Raw genomic sequence first — 422 nt, 5'->3', positions numbered from 1 at the left:
GTAACACTCAGAAAAGCGGCGCAGAGCTCGGTATGTGTGTGCGTGAGCGTGGATCTTCGGGTGCTGCGCATACACCTCTGGCTCCGGAATGGGTGAGGCTGGGTGATGCTGAGTATGCACCTGAAGGAAACTCAGCGCCTTCTCCCGACTGTGGCGCTGAGTCCAGCCAGGCACTCAGCAGGCGCCCAATGAATGTTTGCTGAAGGAAGGTTAAGCACCCTCAGTTAGGGAAGTGGGATTTTAAGGAGGAGTGCTAACAGAGCTACAGAGGGTTTTGGAAGCCTTCTTGGAGTATATTCTTTACCGTCTGAGCCACCAGGGAAGCCCCTGGAGTAGAGGAGCTGGGTCTAAAACAGTGGTTGGAATTTAGCCACTGATACACACACACACACACACACACACACACACACCCCCCCCCAGTG

At 54.5% G+C, this 422-nt stretch overlaps 1 protein-coding gene across 1 annotated transcript in view; it reads right to left on the bottom strand.

Moving 5' to 3' along the window:
* LURAP1 (leucine rich adaptor protein 1) overlaps window positions 1-422 on the bottom strand; it is a 21,341-nt gene that overhangs the window by 17,434 nt on the left and 3,485 nt on the right. The window lies entirely within an intron of this gene.

The sequence above is a fragment of the Bison bison genome, unplaced genomic scaffold, assembly GCF_000754665.1.
Source record: "Bison bison bison isolate TAMUID 2011002044 unplaced genomic scaffold, Bison_UMD1.0 scf7180017864256, whole genome shotgun sequence".
In the NCBI taxonomy this organism is placed as follows: domain Eukaryota; kingdom Metazoa; phylum Chordata; class Mammalia; order Artiodactyla; family Bovidae; genus Bison; species Bison bison.
This window is presented reverse-complemented; position numbering and strand designations above follow the sequence as displayed.